We start from the raw sequence: 7260 nt of genomic DNA, 5'->3' as shown, positions 1-7260 counted from the left end.
GTCGTCTAGCACGGGCTTATTGTTTGACGTTGTAAATGATTTTTTACACAATCAAAGACTGCGATAGAGTGCACCGGGACAGCAAAATAATTACACTTGCATTTTTGTATAGAAACAATGACGATCAAAAGCAAAACTACACGCCAACAAGGGTCATCACGATGTGTCAATTTGAGACATAAAACTAGCCTCAAGATTAACTATTCGAACATTTATATGCATGCATGATGTCATAATTTCGTGTGCATTTATAACGCCATTAAATTGTTCGAGTTGGCCTGCCACAGACTGCACTTAATTATCCCTCAATGTGGCATATGACAACTCCATCTGGCCTATTGCATGTTATACTGAACATCACCACTATTAGAAATGTATTATATATGCGTTTATTATACAGCCGTTCATGCAAATTAGTATAATAGCACGCAATAAAAGACCGCAGACTATTATGTAAAAAAATTTTCTAATAAATAAACACAAATATATAATATACCCTTCGGTTCACATGTGTATGTGCTATTCCACTGCCCAGTCTCTTCACATGTCGCAAGTCTGATCACGTCGCTGTTTCCAGCGCCGTTTGTGATCCTGTGCCCTTCTCTACATGATATAATTGCTTTTGAATGAACATTCGTTGTTTCAGGAGAATATGTTATATCGGCGTTGTTTTCACGTTGGTAGGATCCACAGTCTGCGAAATAGAAAGCAATTACTAGTATTTATTATCGTATAAAGTCTTAAATATATTAATTGAAAACTTCTTCCGCAAATATGAGCATCATCAAAACATTTGACTTGAAAACGAATACTTAAGTAAATTATTGTCTATTTTATGATATTCCGGCATCGTAATTGAGCACGCACCACATATCGTACTAGTCCTTTAACTAGTTTTAACAAAGTCAATGTTCATATTTTTAGAAATGTGATTGTAAAGCTTCACAGGTAGATGCCTTTCCAAACCAAGCACTAAATAAACACGACCATTGTAAATCACTCAATTATATTCCAAATAAACTAGTACGGTGTATATAAGGAGAAGTCATTGCATTTATAAGAGTCAGTTTCAGTCGCGATGTGTCATTACCAAATTGTGTTCGAACGGTGTCTTATACATCCTCGCATCACTTGCAAGAGTATTAAAAACGGGAGTTTCGATATGCTTAAAATGTAGCATTCACCTGCTGGTAATTCAAAACTGGCCAGATCGTTATTGTGTGAATAAAGCATACAACATATTTCAGGTTGGGGGGTTTCAAAGAATAAATTTAAGAAAATTGAATTAAACTTACTTATTTTATTACACATTGCAGCTTCCGACCAGTCCCCACTTGAGTTGCATGTTATGTTTTGCTTGGTCACCGGGTTACCAGCAGTTGAGTTCTGCAGCCAGTAATCCTTGTCACATTCCAGAGTCAGATCTGACCCTACACTCTTCATCGTACCGGCCTCAGCATGCCAGTTTCTGCCAGAAGTCTTATTTTCGAGGATACACACTGAAAAAGCAAACATTAACAATACATTTAGAGTTGGTTAAATTTCATGTTCTCGCCATGAGAAAAAATGTTATTGTGATGACTAGTATAAACGGGAAAAAATATGTTGAACGTAAGTGAGACGTTTTATGAAACATACTTGAACTGTTTTATAAACAGGAAAACCATAACGAGCAATTTATTACGTGTGCTACGTAGTTTATAACTGGCATATCGCAAGAGAAATGTCTCGGCTGCGACTCTACCCCACACTATTAATGTAAGTGATACGAAACATCACATCACTACACAAGAGCAATATGCCATGCATGATACGCATTTCGCAGAATAATAATCATTAAGTATTTAATCAAATGATGCGCTATTGATCATGTGATTCCCAATAAAGGTAACTGCATTCAATGAGGTCTGTAATATTGCCTCTTTCACAAAGAACTGAGCGATATATCTTCGAACACATGTGTGTTAATGTGTGCGGTGAAAGCAATTGTGGAAATATTATTTTTATTTCGATTAACAACAATAGAAAATCCATTAAATGTCGGTAACATTGTCCTTGTGTTAACCGTAGAAAAGTGATAAACAATTGTGTATGTGAATAACAATGTTTAACAGTTAGGAAACACTTTTCAACGTTCGTTATCAACGTGTGTTATCTGTTACCGTGAACCTAGTAAGAACGATTGCACATGTGTATGCTATCGAGCATTGATGAACAATATTACATTTGGGTATATTTGCATTGGGTCGTCTAGCACGGGCTGATTGTTTGACGTTGTAAATGAATTTTCACACAATCAAAGACTGCGATACAGTGCACCGGGACAGCAAAACAATTACACTTTGCATTTTTGTATAGAAACAATGACGATCAAAAGCAAAACTACACGCCAACAACGGTCAACACGATGTGTCAATTCGAGACATAAAACTAGCCTCAAGTGTAACTATTCGAACATTTATATGCATGCATGACGTCATAATTTCGTGTGCATTTATAACGCCATTAAATTGTTCGAGTTGGCCTGCCACAGACTGCACTTAATTATCCCTCAATGTGGCATATGACAACTCCATCTGGCCTATTGCATGTTAAACTGAACATCACCACTATTAGAAATATATTATATATATACGTTTATTATACAGTCGTTCATGCAAATTAGTATAATAGCACGCAATAAAAGACCGCAGACTATTATGTTGAAAAGTTTCTTATAAATAAACACAAATATATAATATACCCTTCGGTTCACATGTGTATGTGCTATTCCACTGCCCAGTCTCTTCACATGTCGCAAGTCTGATCACGTCGCTGTTTCCAGCGCCGTTTTTGATCCTGTGCCCTTCTCTACATGATATAGTTGCTTTTGAATGAACATTCTGGGTGTCAGGAGAATATGTTATATCGGCGTTGTTTTCATGTGGGTAGGATCCACAGTCTGCGAAATAGAAAGCAATTATTCATTATCGTTTATAGTCTAGAATATATTAATTGAAAACTTCTGCCGCAAATATGAGCATCATCAAAACATTTGACTTGAAAACGAATACTTAAGTAAATTATTGTCTATTTTATGATATTCCGACATCGTAATTGAGCACGCACCACATATCGTACTAGTCCTTTAACTAGTTTTACCAAAGTCAATGTTCATATTTTTAAAAATGTGATTGTAAAGCTTCACAGGTAGATGCCTTTCCAAACCAAGCACTAAATAAACACGACCATTGTAAATCACTCAATTATATTCCAAATAAACTAGTACGGTGTATATAAGGAGAAGTCACTGCATTTATAAGAGTCAGTTTAAGTCGCGATGTGTCATTACCAAAATGTGTTCGAACGGTGTCTTATACATCCTCGCAACACTTGCAAGAGTATTAAAAACGGGGGTTTCGATATGCTTAAAATGTAGCATTCACCTGCTGGTTATTCAAAACTGGCCAGATCGTTATTGTGTGAATAAAGCATACAACATATTTCAGGTTGGGGGGTTTCAAAGAATAAATTTAACAAAATTGAATTAAGCTTACTTATTTTATTACACATTGCAGCTTCCGACCAGTCCCCACTTGTGTTGCATGTTATGTTTTGCTTGGTCACCGGGTTACCAGCAGTTGAGTTCTGCAGCCAGTAATCCTTGTCACATTCCAGAGTCAGATCTGACCCTACACTCTGCATCGTACCGGCCTCAGCATGCCAGTTTCTGCCAGAAGTCTTATTTTCGAGGATACACACTGAAATAGCAAACATTACCAATACATTTAGAGTTGGTTAAATTTCATGTTTTCGCCATGAGATTTTTTTTTATTGCGATGCCTAGTAAAAATGGGATCAGTTATGTTGAACGTAAGTTAGACGTTTTATGAAACATACTTGAACTGTTTTATAAACATGAACACCATAACGAGCAATTTATTACGTGTGCTGCGTAGTTTATCAACTGGCATATCGCAAGAGAAATGTCTCGGCTGCGACTCTACCCCACAATATTAATGTAAGTGATACGAAACATCACATCACTACACAGGAGCAATATGCCATGCATGATACGCATTTCGCAGAATAATAATCATTAAGTATTTAATCAAATGATGCGCTATTGATCATGTGATTCCCAATAAAGGTAACTCCATTCAATGAAGTCTGTAATATTGCCTCTTTCACAAAGAACTGAGCGATATATCTCCGAACACATGTGTGTTAATGTGTGCGGTGAAAGCAATTGTGGAAATATTATTTTTATTTCGATTAACAACAATAGAAAATCCATTAAATGTCGGTAACATTGTCCTTGTGTTAACCGTAGAAAAGTGATAAACAATTGTGTATGTGAATAAAAATGTTTAATAGTTAGGAAACACTTTTCAACGTTCGTTATCAACGTGTGTTATCTGTTACCGTGAACCTAGTAAGAACGATTGCACATGTGTATGCTATCGAGCATTGATGAACAATATTACATTTGGGTATATTTGCATTGGGTCGTCTAGCACGGGCTGATTGTTTGGCGTTGTAAATGAATTTTCACACAATCAAAGACTGCGATACAGTGCACCGGGACAGCAAAACAATTACACTTTGCATTTTTGTATAGAAACAATGACGATCAAAAGCAAAACTACACGCCAACAACGGTCAACACGATGTGTCAATTCGAGACATAAAACTAGCCTCAAGTTTAACTATTCGAACATTTATATGCATGCATGACGTCATAATTTCGTGTGCATTTATAACGCCATTAAATTGTTCGAGTTGGCCTGCCACAGACTGCACTTAATTATCCCTCAATGTGGCATATGACAACTCCATCTGGCCTATTGCATGTTAAACTGAACATCACCACTATTAGAAATATATTATATATATACGTTTATTATACAGTCGTTCATGCAAATTAGTATAATAGCACGCAATAAAAGACCGCAGACTATTATGTTGAAAAGTTTCTAATAAATAAACACAAATATATAATATACCCTTCGGTTCACATGTGTATGTGCTATTCCACTGCCCAGTCTCTTCACATGTCGCAAGTCTGATCACGTCGCTGTTTCCAGCGCCGTTTTTGATCCTGTGCCCTTCTCTACATGATATAGTTGCTTTTGAATGAACATTCTGGGTGTCAGGAGAATATGTTATATCGGCGTTGTTTTCATGTGGGTAGGATCCACAGTCTGCGAAATAGAAAGCAATTATTCATTATCGTTTATAGTCTAGAATATATTAATTGAAAACTTCTGCCGCAAATATGAGCATCATCAAAACATTTGACTTGAAAACGAATACTTAAGTAAATTATTGTCTATTTTATGATATTCCGACATCGTAATTGAGCACGCACCACATATCGTACTAGTCCTTTAACTAGTTTTAACAAAGTCAATGTTCATATTTTTAGAAATGTGATTGTAAAGCTTCACAGGTAGATGCCTTTCCAAACCAAGCACTAAATAAACTCGACCATTGTAAATCACTCAATTATATTCCAAATAAACTAGTACGGTGTATATAAGGAGAAGTCACTGCATTTATAAGAGTCAGTTTAAGTCGCGATGTGTCATTACCAAAATGTGTTCGAACGGTGTCTTATACATCCTCGCAACACTTGCAAGAGTATTAAAAACGGGGGTTTCGATATGCTTAAAATGTAGCATTCACCTGCTGGTTATTCAAAACTGGCCAGATCGTTATTGTGTGAATAAAGCATACAACATATTTCAGGTTGGGGGGTTTTCAAAGAATAAATTTAACAAAATTGAATTAAGCTTACTTATTTTATTACACATTGCAGCTTCCGACCAGTCCCCACTTGTGTTGCATGTTATGTTTTGCTTGGTCACCGGGTTACCAGCAGTTGAGTTCTGCAGCCAGTAATCCTTGTCACATTCCAGAGTCAGATCTGACCCTACACTCTGCATCGTACCGGCCTCAGCATGCCAGTTTCTGCCAGAAGTCTTATTTTCGAGGATACACACTGAAATAGCAAACATTACCAATACATTTAGAGTTGGTTAAATTTCATGTTTTCGCCATGAGATTTTTTTTTATTGCGATGACTAGTATAAATGGGATCAGTTATGTTGAACGTAAGTTAGACGTTTTATGAAACATACTTGAACTGTTTTATAAACATGAACACCATAACGAGCAATTTATTACGTGTGCTGCGTAGTTTATCAACTGGCATATCGCAAGAGAAATGTCTCGGCTGCGACTCTACCCCACAATATTAATGTAAGTGATACGAAACATCACATCACTACACAGGAGCAATATGCCATGCATGATACGCATTTCGCAGAATAATAATCATTAAGTATTTAATCAAATGATGCGCTATTGATCATGTGATTCCCAATAAAGGTAACTCCATTCAATGAAGTCTGTAATATTGCCTCTTTCACAAAGAACTGAGCGATATATCTCCGAACACATGTGTGTTAATGTGTGCGTCGAAAGCAATTGTGGAAATATTATTTTTATTTCGATTAACAACAATAGAAAATCCATTAAATGTCGGTAACATTGTCCTTGTGTTAACCGTAGAAAAGTGATAAACAATTGTGTATGTGAATAAAAATGTTTAATAGTTAGGAAACACTTTTCAACGTTCGTTATCAACGTGTGTTATCTGTTACCGTGAACCTAGTAAGAACGATTGCACATGTGTATGCTATCGAGCATTGATGAACAATATTACATTTGGGTATATTTGCATTGGGTCGTCTAGCACGGGCTAATTGTTTGACGTTGTAAATGAATTTTCACACAATCAAAGACTGCGATACAGTGCACCGGGACAGCAAAACAATTACACTTTGCATTTTTGTATAGAAACAATGACGATCAAAAGCAAAACTACACGCCAACAACGGTCAACACGATGTGTCAATTCGAGACATAAAACTAGCCTCAAGTTTAACTATTCGAACATTTATATGCATGCATGACGTCATAATTTCGTGTGCATTTATAACGCCATTAAATTGTTCGAGTTGGCCTGCCACAGACTGCACTTAATTATCCCTCAATGTGGCATATGACAACTCCATCTGGCCTATTGCATGTTAAACTGAACATCACCACTATTAGAAATATATTATATATATACGTTTATTATACAGTCGTTCATGCAAATTAGTATAATAGCACGCAATAAAAGACCGCAGACTATTATGTTGAAAAGTTTCTAATAAATAAACACAAATATATAATATACCCTTCGGTTCACATGTGTATGTGCTATTCCAC

This window comes from Dreissena polymorpha, chromosome 12 (assembly GCF_020536995.1).
Source record: "Dreissena polymorpha isolate Duluth1 chromosome 12, UMN_Dpol_1.0, whole genome shotgun sequence".
In the NCBI taxonomy this organism is placed as follows: domain Eukaryota; kingdom Metazoa; phylum Mollusca; class Bivalvia; order Myida; family Dreissenidae; genus Dreissena; species Dreissena polymorpha.
The sequence above is the reverse complement of the archived record's forward strand: the minus strand, read 5'-3'. Positions refer to the sequence as shown.